Below are 20,947 nucleotides of genomic sequence, written 5' to 3' on the forward strand. Positions count from 1 at the left end.
CATTTATTGCAAGACTGCATACACATTGCATGTGATTATGGTTTAGAACAGCCTGGTTACTTGTCTCTGATCCAGTGAATGCATTAAATATCATTGCATAACAATTTTTGATTGCCATTCTATTCATGGCAGATGCCAGAAAATGCCTGAAATGTCCTACTTTCAGATGTATAGTTGTCGTGGTTTAACCCCAGCCGGTAACTAAGCACCACGCAGCTGCTCACTTGCTCCCTCCCCACCCAGTGGAATGGGGGAGAGAATCGGAGAAAAAAAAAGTAAAACTCGTGGGTTGAGCTAAGAACAGTTTAATAGAACAGAAAGGAAAAAACTAATAATGATAATAATAAAAGTAATAAAATTACAGTAATAATAAAAGGATTGGAATATACAAAAAAAGTGATGCACAATGCAATTGCTCACCACTCGCTGACCAATGCCGAGTTAGTCCCCGAGCGGTGATCCCCCTGCCCCCACTCCCCCCAGTTTATATACTAGATGTGACGTCACATGGTATGGAATACCCCGTTGGCCACTTTGGGTCAGCTGTCCTGGCTGTGTCCCGTCCCAACTTCTTGTGCCCCTCCAGCCTTCTTGCTGGCTGGGCATGAGAAGCTGAAAAATCCTTGACTTTAGACTAAACACTACTGAGCAACAACTGAAAACATCAGTGTTATCAACATTCTTCTCATGATGAATCCAAGGCATAACACTATACCAGCTACTAGAAAGAAAATTAATTCTATCCCAGCTGAAACCAGGACAATAGTAATACACATTTCTCTTCACTTTGGAAATTCGCTCTTATGATTTCAGAGCTTGGGATGTGGATTGAAACAGACCACGCAGACATTCAGGACCATCATGTGCCAATGATGATTCATAGTGATACCAAAAAGCCAGTTGAAAAAACTCTCTAAGACTCGTTTTGGAGTTTTAGAAAGCAGGCATTCTTTATTGCAGCGCTGGATGCACGGGGGATAATTCCACCTAGCGTGCACACCACAGCTTTAGCACAAACAGGTTATATAGAATAACTAATTGCATATTAATCAGATTAGTATACATATACATAAAGATGATTGCAACAGATTATCATAGTACTGCCTATATCCGGTCATGCGCGATGAAGGATCCATTTGAGTTGAAGGGCTGCTTTTGCAACCACCGACCCATTTGAAGTTCTTGTTGGCTGTCCTTGAAGTCTTTATTCTTGTTCTTTGATCTTGAAGCTTAATGCAGCTTCAGTCACATGTGGTCAGTTTCAACATTGTTCTCATCTAGCATACAGGAACATCTAGTCATAAGAGCAAAGAACTGCAAAACTTATGAGGAACTACCTCTACTAGTTAATCGCTTGGCTATACTTTTGTCTATTGTTTCAATCATAGTGTTAGTATAAGATTTCTGATAATTATTTACCAAATCTCACTTTTACAGTCACCTAGCAGCAAACCAGTTTCCACAGCTGGTACAAAATATTAAAACCATCAAAATATTTAGACATACCATACAGAATGTATGGAAATATGCTATCAATTCCCCCCTTTCTGTTTGAGGCTACTAATTCTTTTAGTAGTCTCACTTGAACATAGATTGTGTCACAGCTCGTTTAAGACAGCTAAAAGTGACACAGATTATAACAATGATGATAACTACTTCTCTTGCTTTGTTGGTGCGACAAGGGAAAGCCTCAGGGTACCCAGTAAAGGTATCAACTGGAACTAGGATATATCAATATCCCTCTTTTTGAGGCAATTCTGTAAAATGAATTTGCCAATATTTTCCTGGAGAATTTCCTTGCTTAGTAATTCCAAAAATGATTTTATTATTGGTTTTGGGATTATTGCGTATACAAATTTCACATCCAGTTGTAATTATTCTAATGATTTTTGTCATGTCTCTATTCAAAATACACTTTTGTAAATGTTTAACAAGGTTTTCTGTTCCCCAATGTACTTTGTTATGTTCAGCTCGGGCAATTTCTCTCATTATTGTGGGTGGGACTCTTATTTAACCTCTTGGTGTTACGGCACATCCTGTTTCATTTTTGTTAGCCTGCAATTTAATAATTAATTCTTCATCTTTTTCATTATAATTTGGAGCATCTTTAGGTAAATTCACACTCTTCTCTGGAACTAGTGCTAGGATGCCTTTTTCTGCAGCCTCTTTAGCAGCTCTATCAGCCAATCGGTTACCTGTTTCAGGGACAGTCCTAGCTGACTGATGTGCTTTACAGTGCATTATCGCGGCTGCTGTTGGCTTTTGAATGGCTTCTAACAATTTCAGTATTTGTTCTGCATGCTGAATGGTGGTTCCTTGTGCAGATAACAGTCCTCTTTCTTTCCATATCACTCCATGTACATGTACTACTCCAAAAGCATGCTTTGAGTCTGTCCAAATGTTGACTTGCTTTCCTTGACTTAGTTCCAGTGCTCGAGTAAGAGCTATCAATTCAGCCTTTTGGGCAGATACATTCGAAGGCAAAGCTCGTGATTCAATTACCTTCTCAGTACCGGTTACCACATATCCTGATAAATGTATTCCTTCACGGATGAAACTGCTTCCGTCGGTATATAGTTCCCAATCCGTTTCTTCCAGTGGCGCATCTCGGAGATCTGGTCGGCTGGAGTAAACTTCTTCAATTTTCTGCAGGCGGTCATGTTCCGGTTCTCCTTCAACTTGGTCAGTTGTTAAAAACACAGCAGGGTTAATGATAGTAGTAGTTTTTAAGTAAACATCATCTTGCTCCAGCAACACCACTTGGTATTTCAGCATTCTACTAGGGGATAACCAATGCCCCCCTTTCTGTCTGAGTGCAGTGATCACCATGTGGGGAATGTACACTGTAATTCTTTGTCCTAGGGTGAACTTGCGAGCTTCTTGGATCAATAGCACAGTTGCAGCGACGGCTCTCAGACAACCAGGCCATCCCAGACTCACATTGTCTAATTGTTTCGAGAAGTAGGCCACAGCTCATCGACTTGGTCCCAGATGTTGGGCCAGGACACCCAGAGCTATACCTTTTCTTTCATGAGCAAAGAGTTCAAATGTCTTTGTGAGATCTGGCAGGCCTAGGGCTGGCGCCCCCATTAAGCCTGTTTCAATTCTTTGAAAGCAGCTTTCCCAGCATCGGTCCAATCTATAAATCCATTGTTTGAGGTTTTGAGCTGCTCGTATAAAGGTTGGACCAGCAAGCTATAATTTGCAATCCACAGCACACCACCCAACCGTTCCCAGAAAGGCTCGCAATTCTTTTAGAGTCTTAGGTTCAGGGAGACGACAAATTGCCTCTTTTCTCTCAGTTCCTAATTGTCTCTGTCCTTTCAGGATTTCAAAACCCAAATAAGTTACTTCTCTCTGGGTTATTTGGGCTTTCTCTTTTGACACTCGATATCCACTGATTCCCACAAAGTTCAAAAGGCTAATAGTTAACTTTGTGCATTGTTCTTCTGTCTCCGCTGCAATTAATAAATCATCCACATATTGCAACAAGATTCCTTGATTATTTTCTTTCTTCCAAATCTCTAATTCTCATGCCAATTGATTTCCAAAAATGGTAGGGCTGTTCTTAAAGCCTTGAGGCAAGACTGTCCATGTATATAGTGTTTTCCTCCCAGTCTCAGGATTTTCCCATTCAAAAGCAAAAAGCTCTTGACTATTGGGATCCAAGGGAATAGAGAAAAAGGCATCTTTTAAGTCTGACACTGTGAACCATTCTTGTTTCTCTGTTAGGGTTGTTAACAAAGTATAAGGGTTTGCTACTACCGGATGAATATCTTGTACTATTTGATTTATCGCTCTGAGGTCTTGAACCAGCCTGTAATCTTTTCCATTAGCCTTTTTAATAGGCAAGATTGGGGTGTTATATTTGGATTCACATTCTATTAACAATTTGTACTTTAGAAATTTTTGTATTATCGGTACTAACCCTCTCCGGCTTTCCAGTTTTGGGGGTATTGTTTAATTCTTACCGGACTCGATCCTGGCTTTAAATCAGTTCTCACAGGCTCTGCTCTTTTGGATTTACCAGGAACTTCCCCAGCCCAGACGATTGGAATTACAGCATTATTTACTTCGACTGGTATGATCCTCTGCTTTCGGTGACCATCCTGTAACAACAAAGCCACTGCTTCGATATGTTTAGTTTCTGGAATTAGAATTTTAATCTCACCATTTTTAAATTTAATTTCTGCTTCCAATTTCTCAAGTAGGTCTCTCCCTAACAGGGGTTTAGGAGAATTTGGCAAATACAGAAACTGATGAGTGACCCATTGCTTTCCTAATTTCATTGTCAAAGGTTTAAAGAAGGGTCTAGTCTCTCGTTCACCTGTCGCACCAGCAACACTAATTTCTTCAGAACTTAATTCCCCCTCTAAGGTGTTTAAAACTGAAAGGTGGCTCCAGTGTCAACTAAAATTCAATTTTCTGTTCTCCCAGGTTAGCTGTAACCAGAGGTTCTGCTGGGAGACTCCCCTCCGGTCCCGTCAGATACTTTCACTCAACTTTCCCAAGAAAGGGGGAACTTGCTGAGATGCTGTTGGCGGTCGAATTGGGATCACTTGTGACCTTGTAGGTCTCAGGGGACATTCCCCTTTCCAGTGTCCTTCTTGTTTACAGTATGCACACTGATTCGGTCCCAGGGGCTGGTTTAATCCCACTGGTGTCCCCAGTCCAGTTCCTCTCCCTCGTCCCATTCTTCGACCACATCCCCTTCCTTGAGGAATAACTCCTCTGCCTCGTCCCATGCCAGCTCCTACTTCCAGAGCAGCTACTAACCTTGCATTCATTTTACTCTGTAATTCATCTCCATTTCTATATGCCACCCAAGCAACTTCTAATAATTTTCCCCAATCTCGAGAATCTGCTCCTTGTAATTTTTGTAATTTCCTTTTGATATCATCAGAGGATTGTCCTATAAATAAAGGAGCCAATTGAGCTTTTCCTTCTTCAGACTCAGAATCCAGATTAGTATATTTCTTAGCAGCATCTTTTAATCACTCAGAAATTCAGTGGGAGACTCTTTTCTATTTTGTTTCATTTCATGTAATTTAGACATGTTAATTGCCTTAGGCATAGCAGTTCTAATTCCGAATAGAACCCATTTTTGATATTGATCTAACAGTCTTCTTTGAGCCAAATTATTAGGATCCCATCTGGGTTCAGTAGATGGAAAATTTTGTTCCACCGTTCCCTGTAATACTCCAGAAGCTACTTGTGCTTCTACCTGGGTTCTAGCAACCCTCTGGATCATTTCTCTTTCTGCACTATCAAAAAGTACATCCATTATTACTTGTATGTCTTTCCAATCAGGATCCTGAATCTGAATCATTGTTTCAAAAGCATGGGCTGTTTGATCAGGGTTTTCTCCATAGCTCCCAGCTGCTACTTTCCAATTATTTAAATCCACAATAGAAAAGGGTACTTTAACAGTTGCCACACCCTCAGTCCCAAGCGCCTGAGGAAGAGGAGCTTGAACAACTTCGCTTTGTTTAGCTCTTGTTCGCCCTGTGACAGGACTACTCATGGGCTCTCTTTCATCAGTATTTCTGGGAGCAGCTCTAGGTGGGGCCCTTTGAGATCCAATTATCATTTCAGTACCATCCTCTCGTTCTTGCTCGTATAACTTTAAACATCTTTGCCCAATACTACATGCAGAACAACACCTTTTGAGCTTATTGTCACCTTTTTTGTTTTTCTTTTTCCAAAGATAGCACAAAAGGATCGCTGGGTGGCATATTAATTCCACAATCCTTTTGCCACTCAGGATGATTCTTTAAGGTAAAGAACAAATCACAATACATAACTTCATCCTATTTCTGCTCACGTCTCAAAAATAACATAAGTTGTAACATGGTGTTATAATTTAGTGTCCCATTCACAGGCCACTTTTCCCCTTCATCAAGCTTATACAGAAGCCACCAATGATTACAATATTTAATCAAATCTTCCCTCTGCATGTTACCACCCAGAACACTCCCCAGCTATTTCCAGTGCTTCAAAATACACACCAAAGGTGATTTTTTTAGGGAGTTCACTTGACTGTCCTCTTCCCATTATCAATATCTTCAATATACAAAAATCAGAAATCGGAAAGTCAAATATCGGAGCCTAAGTCAAAATACCAAACAGAATCAATCAGAGATCCAAGGTCATATCCAAAATCAATAGTCAAATACCAAAGCCTTAATCAAAGTACTGAGACCAAACCAAATGAGTATTTTTGCCTTCAACCAGCGAGACGAATACCCTTTACCAGAGAAGTACTTCTACCAGAATACCAGACTTTTAAGGATCCTTTTGTATCTCTTCCTTGCTGACCTCTCTTAGTCAGGCTTCCAGGTAAGAGTACCAGACCAGAATACCAGAACCAGGTTAATCAAAAGAACGCCTTTAAATAAAATCTGACCGGTGGCCTTGGCTTGTGAGCCCGGGGAACGGGGATCAAGGGTCTCCCCGAGAAACCTCGGTGCCGGCTGGAGGTCCTGCGATCCCACGTCCGTCGAGTCTCAGAAGCCTCGTCCCATCTGGGTCGCCAAAATGATACCAAAAAGCCCGTTGAAGAAAGTCTCTAAGACTCGTTTTGGAGTTTTAGAAAGCAGGCATTCTTTACTGCAGCGCTGGATGCACGGGGGATAGTTCCACCTAGCGTGCACACCGCAGCTTTAGCACAAACAGGTCATATAGAATAACTAATTGCATATTAATCAGATTAGTATACATATACATAAAAATGATTGCAACTGATTATCATAGTACTGCCTATATCCGGTCATGCGCGATGAAGGATCCATTTGAGTTGAAGGGCTGCTTTTGCAACCACCGACCCATTTGAAGTTCTTGTTGGCTGTCCTTGAAGTCTTTATTCTTGCCCTTGTTCTTTGATCTTGAAGCTTAATGCAGTTTCAATCACATGTGGTCAGTTTCAACATTGTTCTCATCTAGCATACAGGAACATCTAGTCATAAGAGCAAAGAACTGCAAAACTTATGAGGAACTACCTCTACTAGTTAATCGCTTGGCTATACTTTTGTCTATTGTTTCAATCATAGTGTTAGTATAAGATTTCTGATAATTATTTACCAAATCTCACTTTTACAGTCACCTAGCAGCAAACCAGTTTCCACAGCTGGTACAAAATATTAAAACCATCAAAATATTTAGACATACCATACAGAATGTATGGAAATATGCTATCAGACTGAAAATAGAAGGGGCTCCAGTGAGATTTGATGCCTCTTGAAGTCATTTCGGCAAATATATCTGCATGCATCAACACCTTTTTGAACAAGTCAGGCACAGATTTGCTAATCTTGTTAGTCAATCCCACCAGAGAGGGGCGGGAGGAGTGAGTGAGTGGCTGCGTGGTCCTTTTTCACAGGCTGGGCTGAAACTACGGCAAATATAAACCAAATTCTTAGAAGAAAGGTCGCTTGGGAGATGGAATAGCTCCAGACAATGGCAGGAATCCATATGTAAAGATTAGGGAATTGATAGATGTGCATGTGCATAGCTGTAGGTAGCCAGATAGTAAATATATAGTGCAGTCTATCAGAACATACACTGGATAAATGCCAAGGTGAGTAAACACTAAATTCTAGCTGCTAAAAAGGCTTTGTGGTTGAAAGACAAAACTTGCCCTTTTTATGCTATTTTGCTTCTTATCACCAATGGGGTAAAAGTAACCAGAGGGATGATTCTGCGAGCAAGCTGAGGTGCTCTTGCTCTGCAAGAGCAGTCAAGGGGCCTGAAAGGTAAACTTTGAAGGAAAAGCCCAATTCCAATTATCTCTTCCAAGTTCCCTCTTCATGTGGCCTAAGAAAATCCTGCATACCTCCTTAGTCTCCTGCTGCCTTGAGCAGGCAGTGCCAGGAAAGAAGTGTTTTCATTCCCCATGTACATGGGAGACTGGATGTCGTGGTTTAACCCCAGCCAGCAACTAAGCACCACGCAGCCGCTCACTCACTCCCCCCCCCACCCAGTGGGATGGGGGAGAAAATTGGGAAAAGAAGCAAATCCACGGGTTGAGATAAGAACAGTTTAATAGAACAGAAAAGAAGAAACGAATAATGATAATGATAACACTAATAAAATGACAACAGCAATAATGAAAGGATTGGAATGTACAAATGATGCGCAGTGTAATTGCTCACCACCCACCGACCGGCACCCAGCTAGTCCCCGAGTGGCGATTCCCCCGCCCCCACTTCCCAGTTCCTATACTGGATGGGACGTCACATGGTATGGAATACCCTGTTGGCCAGTTTGGGTCAGGTGCCCTGGCTGTGTCCTGTGCCAACTTCTTGTGCCCCTCCAGCTTTCTCGCTGGCTGGGCATGAGAAGCTGAAAAATCCTTGACATTAGTCTAAACACTACTAGCAGCAACTGAAAACATCGGTGTTATCAACATTCTTCTCATACTGAACTCAAAACATAGCACCGTACCAGCTACTAGGAAGACAGTTAACTCTATTCCAGCTGAAACTAGGACACTGGAGAATTCAGGATGGAATTGAGCTCTCCAAGAGAGAACAGCTTCAAAGCATTATTTAGCCCTGTTGCATTAAAGCGTAAAGAAGTTTGGCAGAAAATAAACACCCTTGCATTCCAGCTTATCCTCAGATGTCAGAGGGGCTGGGGGCGGCTAGGTTTAATTTCTGAGTGATGTCCAATTCAGTCCAGTCGCGTTCAATATATATTGAACTATCATGATTACGGATGCACTAATAGCACACTGTACTTTCAATTTAGCCACGTTCAACAAACTAAAAGGGCCAGACTTAAGGAGTTTGGTCGCATTCAACGAACTATCATGGTTAGATTAATGAACACTACAGTTTATTAAAGCAACAAGAGTACAGGTTCTTTTGGATTGCCCGTGATAAATACACTGTCTGCAAAGCACGTGCAAATAATAATACAGTTGACTACAAGCACACTAAATTATGGAAAAACTCTATAGAGATTTCTAAGTTTCCCAGGGAAGCACTCGCTATAACCGAGGGTTTGAATCTCACCCAATAGGCGTCCCTATGCGGTGGAAGAGAGGTTCAGCCCATTGACTGATCCCAGAAGTCAGCGATGTCCTCCCGACTTGTCTATGATGGTATCTTCCCTAACATTCCTCCTCTCTTAAGCCCTTTATATTTCTTATTTTAGGTGGAGCTTGAGTGACTCTAGTCATACATACCTTTACTTTGGTATAAAGTTCTCTCGCTTTACTTTTAAAGGTATATGCTAGAGAAAATTCAGAGCACATGCTCAGTGAGGGGTGGTTGCACCTTGGAGGCGGGTAGCTTTTGGGATGGAGGTGTGTTTTGGTATTATAATGAGATTATAATGAGCAAAGTTCACCCAGAGAACATGATTTAGCATGTCACTACTCCAGAACTGGGCACTTATGATATAAATCAGAAGTAAAGGCCATAGCGTTGACAGAACCCCCATTGTTTCACCTCCTTGCTTCAGTGGATTCAATGCAGGGACCTTCCATTCTTGTTCCAGTAGTTCCAGTTCCCTATCCCTGCAGTGATATCACAGAGTCAGCATACCAAGCTCCCCTGGTGTTGCTAACATCTAAGGTTGAAGGTTAAGTTGCTTAGGGAATTATTATGGAACAGATTTCTTGCATATCCACCGCATTCCACCCTGGAGGTTCACCTTCCCTTAAGGGGGGGGACATATCAATAAGTCACCTCCAGCAATCATTCTACAAGCACTTGTGCCCCCCCTTTCCAGCAATTATAATGATGCCTTGACCAAAGGCAGGAGAAGGAAAATTTTACTGTATTGCTGTACTAACGAACTTTTGCTTGCTTGAAAACTTCAAAATTTTGGTATGTACTAATTAGATAAGAAAAACCTTGAGCTTTGCCAATGGTATGCGCTAAAGGCGCCAACAGATGGGAGGCCTCAGGCCTCATGTGTGTCAACAGACAAGAAGCCTTGGGCCTTGATGATAAGCTTTGAGTTCTGCTGAGTTTTTGTAATTAAAAATTGCGACCCACACTGCACTTGACCAAAGGGTGGACACTATGTAAATGATAATATGAATATGTATGACTGGAATAATATAAATTTTTGCTTGCTGTAGGTGACGGTGTGCACGATAGGTGGGGCGATCCCCCGTGCACCCAGCGTTGCAATAAAGAATGCCTGCTTTCTAAAACTCCAAATTGAGTCTTAGAGAGTTTCATTGACCGGCTTTTTCGGTAACAATTTGGCAACCCAGATGGGACACTGCCTTTGAACATCGACAGCTCCGTGGGATCTCTGGACCTCCAGCTGGCACCAAGGATTTCTCAGGGAGAACCTCTGATCCCTGGACCGGAAGATTTCAAGGCAAGTCCCCTGGAAAGGTGAGAAGGCATTCTTTCTTTTCCCTTGGGGTTAGAGTCCCCAGGTGTTGGGGGTTAGAGTCCCTGGACTGTCTGCCTTGTCAGATGGCAGTAAAGCCTGCAGAGGTTGGACTAAAGGCTCCTGGGGGGGGGGGGGGGGGGTTAGAGTCCCCTGACTACGGGGTTAGAGTCCCTGGCTCTAGAGTATCTAGGGGGGGGGGGTTAGAGTCCCCAGCTGGTTGGACCGGTAATACTGCTGTGATTGTGAATGATATAATTGTGCCTGGTTATGGGAATTTGGTTATTGGAAATATGGATTTATTTTGTTTGCTTGGATCATTTAATTGTTCTGTTATTCATATTTAATATGGGTGGGGAATCATCTAAGGGAGGTATTTTGAAAAAGTCACCTTTGGGATGTATTTTGGGACATTGGAAGCAGATTGCTGGACCCCCACATGGGGTCCCAACAAGGGAAAATTTGATTAAGTATTGTAATCAATGGTGGCCACTGTATAAATTGGATGATGGGGAAAAGTGGCCTATGAATGGTACGTTGGATTATAACACCTTATTGCAATTAATGTTATTCTTGAGGAGAGAAGGAAAGTGGAATGAAGTGTTGTATGCGGATATGTTCTTTACTTTGAGGAGACATCTGGAGTGGCAAAAGGAATGCAGTATAAATCTTGCAACCTAGTGATCCCCTTGTTTTAGCTTTGGAAAAGGAGAAGGGTGAGTGTTAAATTTCCCTGAGCAGAACTAGCACAACAGGCTAGGGAAAAAAAAAAAAAAAAAAAGATTGAAACTGGACTAAAACAATGTAGGAGACTGAGCCGTTTGTCAGACAGGGCTCTGAAATTTAATAGAAGCCATTAGGGCATGTGGAGAACGAGGGGTAAATTGGTAAATTGGACTAAAAGTGCAAGAATGCAGGCAGAGACCTGACGAGCGTCCCAGTGATTTTGGGGACTCAGACAAGCTCTGCTAACAAAATTTTTAATGATGCACTCACAATTAGTGTTCCTTGTGGGTCAAACGGCCCCTGATTTAGAGAATAGATGTTGAGTGTTGCTGTGTTTTGTATACAATGAGCATGAGAAGAAAAGCAGAAAAATTGAGCAGAGAAAAGAAAAGAAAAAAAAGAGAGCAAAGCAACAAGAGAGCGGATTTTACGTGGCAGCCGCTTTTGCAAGGAATTTAAAGTGAGATAAGGATTAGGAATGTTAAAAGAAAAGGAATCAAGTGTTGTTTGTGGCTGTGCTGAGAGAAGTGTTTGAAGTAAGCAGTGGGAGAGGACTGATAGGGACCGGAGGAGTCTCTCCCAGTAGAACCTCTGGTTATAGCTAAGCTGGGAAATGAGGAAATTGAATTTTTGGTAGACACTGGAGCCACCTATTCTGTTTTAAATACTTTAGAGGGGGAATTGAGCAATAAAAATGTAAATGTTATTGGTGCGACAGGGACCCGTGAAACAAGACACTTCTTTAAACCTTTAAAATTAAAATTGAGGAAACAATGGGTAACACATCAGTTTTTATATTTGCCAAGTTCTCCAAAACCCTTATTAGGATGAGATTTGCTTGAAAAATTGGAGGCGGAAATTAAATTAAAAAAATGGGGAAGTTAAAATTCTAGTCCTGGAATCTAAATATATAGAGGTGACAGCTTTGTTATTACAGATTTCCTCTAGTGAGAAAGAAGCTCTACCACGGGAAATAGAAGATGCTGTGATCCCCATCGTTTGGGCAGGAGAAGTTCCAGGAAGGTCTAAGAGAGCAGAACCAGTAAGAATTGATCTAAAACCAGGATCGTCACCGGTAAGAATTAAATAATACCCTTTAAAATTAGAAGAGAGAACTGGCTTGGAACTAATAGTTCAAAAATTCTTGAAATAAAAGTTGCTAATAGAATGTGAGTCAAAATACAATACACCTATCTTACCAGTAAAGAAAGCTAATGGAAAAGATTACCGTTTAGTCCAGGATCTTAGGGCAATAAATCAGATAGTACAAGATACACATCCAGTAGTTGCAAACCCATATACATTACTAACTACCCTCACTAGTGAACAAAGATGGTTTATGGTTTTAGATCTGAAAGATGCCTTTTTCTGCATCCCTTTGGACTCTAAAAGTCAGGAGCTTTTTGCTTTTGAGGGGGAAAATCCTGAAACAGGGTGAAAGACACAATATACTTGGACAGTTCTACCACAAGGCTTCAAGAATAGCCCAACTATTTTTGGAAATCAGCTGGTGAAGGAATTAGAGATTTGGAGAAAAGAAAATGGACAAGGAACTGTATTACAATATGTAGATGACATCTTAATTGCAACAGAAACTTGGGAAATTACTGTGTATATAACGCATATGGTAGCCACTGTTTTAGAACAAAAAGGGGGGCATTGGTTGTCCCCCAGATGTATGCTGAAATACCAAGTGGTACTATTAGAACAAGATGACATCAATCTCAAAAGCACTTCAGTTTGTAAATCCAGCAGTTTTCCTTTCCACTGATCGAGTAGAGAGTTCACCAGAACATGATTGCTTACAAACAGCAGAGGAAATATATGCTAGTGTCCTGGTGTGATGGGTTGACCCTGGCTGGTTGCCAGGTGCCCACCAAAGCCGTTCTATCACTCCCCCTCCTCAGCTGGACAGGGGAGAGAAAATATAACAAAGAGCTTGTGGGTCGAGATACGGACAGGAGAGATCACTCACCAATTACCATCACGGGCAAAACAGACTCAACTTGGGGAAAATTAACTCACTTTATTACAAATCAACCAGAGCAGGGTAATGAGAAATAAAACCAAATCTCAGAACACCTTCCCTCCACCCCTCCCTTCTTCCCGGGTACAACTTCACTCCCGGATTCTCTACCAACCCCCCCAGTGGCACAGGGGGACGGGGAATGGGGTTTACGGTCAGTTCATCACATGTTATTTTCTGCCGCTTCATCCTCCTCAGGGGGAAGACTCATCACACTCTTCCCCTGCTCCAGCGTGGGGTCCCACCCACAGGAGACAGTCCTCCACGAACTTCTCCAACGTGGGTCCTTCCCACGGGCTGCAGTTCTTCACGAACTGCTCCAGCATGGGTCCTTTCCACGGCGTGCAGTCCTTCAGGAGCACACTGCTCCAGCGTGGGTCCCCCACGGGGTCACAAGTCCTGCCAGAAAACCTGCTCCGTGGGCTATCACTGATTGGCTCGAACACAGGGGAAGCTTCCAGAGAGAGCCAATACCAGCTGGCTCTAAGACGGACCCACCGCCAGCCAAGGCCGAGCCAATCAGCGATAGTGGTAACGCCTCTGTGATAACATTTTTAAGAAGGAGAAAAAGTTGGGACAGACAGAAAACGGCAGCCAGAGAGAGGAGTGAGAAACATGTAAGAGAAACAACCCTGCGGACTCCAAGGTCAGTGAAGAAGGAAGGGGAGGAGGTGCTCCAGGCGCCGGAGCAGAGATTCCCCTGCAGCCCGTGGGGAAGACCATGGTGAGGCAGGCTGTCCCCCTGCAGTCCATGGAGGTCCACGGTGGAGCAGATCTCCACCTGCAGCCCGTGGAGGACCCCACGCCAGAGCAGGTGGGTTCCTGAAGGAGGCTGTGACCCCGTGGGAACCCCGCGCTGGAGCAGGCTCCTGGCAGGACCTGCGGATCTGTGGAGAGAGGAGCCCACAGAGCAGGTTTTCTGGCAGGACTTGTGACCCCGTGGGGGACCCACGCTGGAGCAGTGTGCTCCTGAAGGACTGCACGCCGTGGAAAGGACCCATGCTGGAGCAGTTCGTGAAGAACTGCAGCCCGTGGGAAGGGCCCACGTTTGGAGAAGTTCGTGGAGGACTGTCTCCCGTGGGTGGGACCCCATGCTGGAGCAGGGGAAGAGTGTGACGAGTCCTCCCCCTGAGGAGGATGAAGCAGCAGAAGATAACGTGTGATGAACTGACCGTAAACCCCATTCCCCGTCCCCCTGTGCCGCTGGGGGGGTTGGTATGTTACCGAAAAGCTCGGAATGAAGAACTTATCAACACCAATTTAGTGTAGATAAGCAGACACTTCTTTATTGACAGCCGGGTGCGCGGGCGAGTCCTCTCACGAACACAGCACACCTGTCACCAAAACAATACACCTTATATTAGGATTATTGATACATATTCATTAGATTTCCAAGAAAAGTTATATTCATTAAACTTCCGGGAAATCATTAGCATATGTAAATGTCCTTTACGCAGGCGCACTGAAGGTCTCTGGTGGTCCTCAGGAGTCCTCTGGTGGTCTTTCATAGTCTTCCTCACTCGTCTGTTTCTTGACCTCTCGGGTGTCTCCAAGCAACAAACTGGTGTCCATAACGGTTTCCTTAGTTTCTAAAACAAACACTACAAGACTACCAATCTTGTCAAAACTTCTGTGGTTAAATGATTTTTGAACAATACTTATGGTTACACATTATATATTTTCTAAGCTCCCTAAGTTCCTAAGGCTACATTTCAAACTAACACTCCCATACTTATGCTTCACAATTTTTCTACTTTTTAGTCAAATCAAACTCTTTTATAATCAGATTTTAATTTCTTTATCTTGTTATCTAAGTTCTAAATGTTCCTACTAGATGATTTTAGCCAATTTCTCCGGCCTTGGTATGGGGCTATACAGGACATTTCACAACAGACACTGGTTGGTGGTTAAATGTATAAAATACAACATACATATGATTTTGCTAAAATGTTAAAACTAAATATGATTAATTCTAACTGACAACAAATCAATGACAAATCAGTAACAGGTAGAGAATCCGGGAGTGAAGTTGTGCCTGGGAAGAAGGGAGGGGTGGAGGGAAGGTGTTCTGAGATTTGGTTTTATTTCTCATTACCCTGCTCTGGTTGATTTGTAATAAAGTGAGTTAATTTTCCCCAAGTTGAGTCTGTTTTGCCCGTGATGGTAATTGGTGAGTGATCTCTCCTGTCCTTATCTCGACCCACAAGCTCTTTGTTATATTTTCTCTCCCCTGTCCAGCTGAGGAGGGGGAGTGATAGAACGGCTTTGGTGGGCACCTGGCAACCAGCCAGGGTCAACCCATCACACCTGGTTTCAGCTGGGGTAGAGTTAATTGTCTTCCTAGTAGCTGGTATAGTGCTATGTTTTGAGTTCAGTATGTGAAGAATGTTGATAACACTGATGTTTTCAGTTGTTGCTAGTAGTGTTTAGACTAATGTCAAGGATTTTTCAGCTTCTCATGCCCAGCCAGCGAGAAAGCTGGAGGGGCACAAGAAGTTGGCACAGGACACAGCCAGGGCACCTGACCCAAAGTGGCCAACAGGGTATTCCATACCATGTGACGTCCCATCTAGTATAGGAACTGGGAAGTGGGGGCAGGGAATCGCCACTCGGGGACTAGCTGGGTGCCGGTCGGTGGGTGGTGAGCAATTGCACTGCGCATCATTTGTACATTCCAATCCTTTCATTATTGCTGTTGTCATTTTATTAGTGTTATCATTATCATTATTAGTTTCTTCTTTTCTGTTCTATTAAATGGTTCTTATCTCAACCCACGAGTTTTACTTCTTTTCCTGATTTTCTCCCCCATCCCACTGGGTGGGGGGGAGTGTGAGCGGCTGCATGGTGCTTAGTTGCTGGCTGGGGTTAAACCACGACAGCTAGCCATCAAGAACTTAAAGACGTTCCTTTGGAAAATCCAGACTGGGACTTATATACTGACGGCAGCAGTTTTGTTCGTGATGGGAAGAGACTGTCAGGATATGCTGTGACGATCTTAGATGGCATAGTAGAGGCACAAGCCTTATCTCCCAAAACATCAGCCCAAAAGGCAGAACTAATAGCCTTAACCCAAGCATTGGAACTGAGTGAAGGAAAAAAGGTTAATATTTGGACAGATTCTAAGTATGCCTTTGGAGTTGTACACACCTATGGAGCCATCTGGAAAGAAAGAGGACTACTATCAGCACAAGGAACTGAAATCAAGCATGCTGCACAGATAGAAGAACTATTAGAGAGTATTAAAAAACTGACAGCGGTAGCAATAATGCATTGCAAAGCCCACCAAACAGGAAAGACCCCACGAGAAATAGATAATCAATTGGCAGATAAAGCTGCCAAAGAGGCTGCAGAAACAGGCATTGTGGCATTATTACCAGAAAAAGAAATAACTTTACCAGAAACACCACCTAAATATGATAGTAAAGATGTTAAATTAATAAAAGCCTTACAGGCACAGGAACAAACAGATGGGTGGGCTGTTACACCCACAGGACAGATAGTGATCCCACCCTCATTAATGAGAGAAATTGCTAAAAGAGAACATAATAAAGTACATTGGGGAACTGAAAATTTAGTAAAACATCTTCATAAGATAGTTATAAGCCGAGCAATGACAGAAATTATCCGATTGTATTGGGTGTGGCTGAGAATTAACTCCAGTTTAATTCTCCCCATAGCAGCCCCCATAGTGCTGTGCTCTGCATCAGTAGCTAGAAAGGTGTTGATAACACACCAGTGTTTTGGCTGCTGCTGAGCAGCGCTGGCACAGCATCAAGGCTGTCTCCCCAACATTGCCCCTGCCTCTTACTGGCAGGCTGGGGCAGGGCAAGATCTTGGGAGGGGACATAACCAGGACAGCTGACCTAAACTAACCAAACAGATATTCCATACCATATGACGTCAGCTCAGATATAGAAGCTAAGTAAAGGGAGATAGAAGCGGGGGCCATTTTGTCTTCCAGAGCAACCACCACGCGTACTGAAGCCCTGCTTCCCAGGAAGTGGCCAGACATCGCCTGCTGATGGGAAGTAGAGAATAACACCATTTGTTTTCCTTTGCTTTCGCGCGCGACCTTTGCTTTCACTTTATTAAACTGTCCTTATCTTGACCCACAAGCCCTTTGTTATATTTTCTCCCCCCTGTCCAGCTGAGGAGGGGGAGTGATAGAGAGGCTTTGGTGGGCACCTGGCACCCAGCCAGGGTCAACCTACCACACTGATCCATCACAGAAAAATGTGAAATTTGTTGTAAAAATAACCCAAATACCAGTAATAAATTAATTTTTGGGGTTTACAAAAGGAGGAAATTCCCCAGGAGACTATTGGTGACCCACACTGCACGTGACCAAAGGGTGGGGACACTATGTAAATGATAATATGAATATGTATGACTGGAATAATATAAATTTTTGCTTGCTGTAGGTAACAGTGTGCACGATAGGTGGAGCGATCCCCTGTGCACAAAGCGCTGCAATGAAGAATACCTGCTTTCTAAAACTCCAAAATCAAGTCTTAGAGAGTTTCTTTGACCAGCTTTTTCAGTAACAATAACCTCATTCATTTTCCACCCAACTCTGATATGAGGACTGTAGTTTGCTATGCTAAAAGAAATTGTGACTATTACTTTGATTATTCTACCTGGGTGTCACGACCCAGACTGGACAGACCAGGGAGTCCTGTTTAATTCGAAATTCCCTCGGGCTAAATTAAGGTGAAAGGACACCAAACGATCAGTTAAAGATTTTATTCATGACAGAAGCAAACTGAACTGGGGAGGCATGATAGTAGGTGGCAGGGTTTCTCACAACAGGAATTGGCATAAGACTACTTCTGTAAACTGTGTAACCATATACATCGATTCAGGGAATAAGGAGATCCCTTCCGTTGGGTCACGAGGTTCAGAGCAGACCCCCTTGCTTTCTAGCCTCCTCCTCAGAGAAGGGCCCAGGGGCGGCTGGATCCACTCTTAGTCTCAGACTTGGTCAACGGTTTATATCTTGAAACGGATGAGGTGGAGGGATTGTGGAAAAGGAAAAGGAAAGAGAGAAGACGACAGAGAGAGAAAAAGGAAGAGAGAAAGATTTCACTGGTCCTGGGTCCAGCGTTGGTTCAGTCAGCTGAGGGGTCCAGTCCGGCTGGGCTTGCACACCCGGGGCTTCAGTTTTTGTGCTTTTATCATCCTTGCCCTTCCTTTGGGCAGGCACCCGAACTCCTCAGGTTAATGAGCAGTTTGTGAGCCTTTGGGCTTGGGGGTGGTTTGGGGTGTAACTTCTCCTTCCCTGCAGACACTGCCATTGTTTGATCTTTGTATCAGAACAGCTTATCAGAACAGGGAGCTGCGCACCCTCCAGCACGCCCTCCCCCTCCTGTTGCTGCTGTCTGAGCTGATGGGCTTTTCACCTTGGTTCCTTGCTGTGCAGGGTTTGTCTTTAAGCAGAACTTGCCTCACCACAATGTTTGAGACATTAACTCTTTCAGTCTCTCACACTGGGTACTGCCATGGGTACAGTACATGCAGGTGCCAATTTTTTTCAGTTGGAGAATTGTATTCAGAGGTTGATATTGATGCAGTTGAACACATACAAATTTCAGTACAAAATACGAGACTCCTAGAGTTCTAGTTAGTTGCTTTTGATGAATTAAAATAAATTCATATTCTCTTATTAAAAGCTCAGAGAAGAAACTGAAATGCAACTCTGTATACATGATTTTTTTTTTTTAAACAAAGGCTAAGAAGATCCCAATTGATACATATAAGACATAGCTTTTTAAGTTATTGCTCAAGCTTATGCAAAAAAGGCATTAATTTTCAGTAATATAAAATTCTCGGTGCAGTGCCTGGAGCTATGGTTTTGAACCTAAATTGCATGTATTTACTAAACCATATAGCCTCGCAACATGGCAAATGGAAGTGCATTTCAAATGTGTGCAGGGATTGCTATTACTAAAACCAGTTGTAATTTGTAAGTGAGAAAAATAAAGCTTCAGATGGCAAATGAAGAGACACCTTTATTGACTCCATATGCTTGACTGCATGAGGTGCATTCCTAAAAATGGGAAGCAAGTGCCATATTTTAAGGAATTTCAGAAGTCAAGCATCAAGGGGTAATAGAGTTGACCTGTAATTTCAGAAATCACGGACTAACATTTGAGAGCATTTCACTTCCAAACTTTATTTAAAGCTCTGCTTAGCAATCCGTTTTATAATAGTAAGGATTTTTGGCTGGGAGGCATGTCGGTTATACTGTTACCTAGCAGACTTTTTCCCTTTAACAGCAGACACCAATGGCCTCTAGGAATGAAATGCTGATACTTCAGACTACATACAGGTGTGGTTGGACTGGCCTTCTGTCCTTGGTTTCACAAGTATGTTTTTGCATCCTCTGTTCTTTTTACCTTGAAGAAAGTACAATGTAGTTGGTCACTTATGTTTCTAACAGGAGATTTTTTCATTCTTAAAAGTTTAGTGTGTCCCTGGTGTTGAAATATTTTAACTGGCATTTTTCTATCAGCCTCTTTCTAGAGTATCCACTATCCATCACTTCAGTATGTTATCTAGAGGCTGTCTTGGTATTCTCAGTGGGTAATTGTGAGAGACTGAGTTAATGTCTCAAACATTGTGGTGGGGCAAGTTCTGCTTAAAGACAAACTCTGCATAACAACAAACCCTGCACAGCAAGGAGCCAAGGTGAAAAGCCCATCAGCTCAGACATCAGCAACAGGAGTGGGAGGGTGTGCTGGAGGGTGCACAGCTCCCTGTTCTGATAAGCTGTTCTGATACAAAGATCAAACAATGGTCCTGTCTGCAGGGAAGGAGAAGTTACTCCACAAACCACCCCCAAGCCCAAAGTCTCACAAACTGCTCATTAGCCTAATGAGTTCGAGTGCCTGCCCAAAGGAGGGGCAAGGATGATAAAAGGACACAAACTGAAGCCCCAGGTGTGCAAGCCCACTGGAACTGGACTTCTCCTCTGACTGCACCAACGCTGGATCCAGGGTTGGTGAAATCTTTCTCTCTTCCTTCTTCTTTCTTGTTCTCTCTTTCCTTTTCCATAATCCCTACACCTCATCCCTTTAAGACATAAAACTGTTGACCAATTCTGGGACTAAGAGTGGATCCAGCCCCCCCCTAGGCCCTTCTCTGAGGAGGAGTCTAGAAAGCAAGGGGGTCTGCTCTGAACCTTGTGACTCAACGGGAGGGATCTCATTCCCTGAATTGATGTATATGGTTACCCTGGGTTACACGGTTTACAGAAGTAGTCTCATGCCAGTTCCTGTTGTGAGAAACCCTGCCACCTACTATCATGCCTCCCCAGTTCAGTTTGCTTCTGTCATGAATAAAAATTTGGTGTCGTTACACCTTAATTTAGCCCGAGGGAATTTCGAATTAAACATGACTCTCTGGTCTGTCCAGTCCCGGTCGTGACAGTAATTCTTAGCACAGGTGCTGCTCACCTTACAAAGGTGATAAGGAAAATAGAGGTTTTGGATGTATATTTAGTGTAGAATTGATTCCACCCTGTGTTCTCTCCACCTAAAAGTAAAGATGCAATGCAAACACAACGTTGCTCTTTCCAAAATGATAGAACTTTTGCTTTCAGTACAGCTTTGTAAATTCTTAGAAAAGTGCAAGTTAAAAGTATCAGTGTTTTCCCATTAGAGGAGAAGCTTCAGCACAGGTGAGATAAAACTGACTTCCCCATTGCTTGCTACCTGCTCTTAACTTGACCATGTTCTTGGGTATCTGTTGCTTTTGGTATGAATAGAAAAAGTTTTGCGAGCGTGGTAACTGCCACCAATAAGACACATGAACACAGTTAAACATCACTTTGCACGTTCGGAG

General features: G+C 43.0%; 1 long non-coding RNA gene and 1 pseudogene across 1 annotated transcript; one reads left to right on the forward strand and one right to left on the reverse strand.

The window, feature by feature from the left end:
- Positions 1–20,947, forward strand: part of LOC121232414 — a 250,283-nt pseudogene that overhangs the window by 171,818 nt on the left and 57,518 nt on the right.
- LOC121233026 lies at positions 2,706–11,109 on the reverse strand. The gene is made up of 3 exons (XR_005931829.1): positions 11,098–11,109; positions 8,298–8,299; positions 2,706–2,809 (listed from the first exon to the last, which is right to left on the reverse strand). It is a non-coding gene; the product is annotated as an uncharacterized LOC121233026 (long non-coding RNA).

The sequence above is a fragment of the Aquila chrysaetos genome (genome assembly GCF_900496995.4).
Source record: "Aquila chrysaetos chrysaetos chromosome W unlocalized genomic scaffold, bAquChr1.4 W_unloc_3, whole genome shotgun sequence".
NCBI lineage: Eukaryota > Metazoa > Chordata > Aves > Accipitriformes > Accipitridae > Aquila > Aquila chrysaetos.